Consider the following 328-nt stretch of genomic DNA (forward strand, 5'->3'; position numbering starts at 1 on the left):
ATGTAGAATAGCAAGTCGTAATCACATCCGACATCCAACATACGACAAGCGTTTAGCGACATCCGACAACGACATACGACGTATTGTAGAACGGGCCTAATCAGAGTCGCGAAATGACGCAGGAAAGTTAGGTCGAACAACGCCATTTTTCAACAAAAACCGGAAATAGCGAACATTATCGCATAGCCATGTTGGCTGTGTTGTAAAATGACATGTGTTACAAAATGACATATATTAACCTATAGACACATGGACATCTAAATACAAATGTCAAAATATATTATTAAAGTGTTTTTTTGTGAAATTTAGTATTAGATAAAAAAATTAA

This window comes from Wasmannia auropunctata, unplaced genomic scaffold (genome assembly GCF_000956235.1).
Source record: "Wasmannia auropunctata unplaced genomic scaffold, wasmannia.A_1.0 LD336097.1, whole genome shotgun sequence".
NCBI lineage: Eukaryota > Metazoa > Arthropoda > Insecta > Hymenoptera > Formicidae > Wasmannia > Wasmannia auropunctata.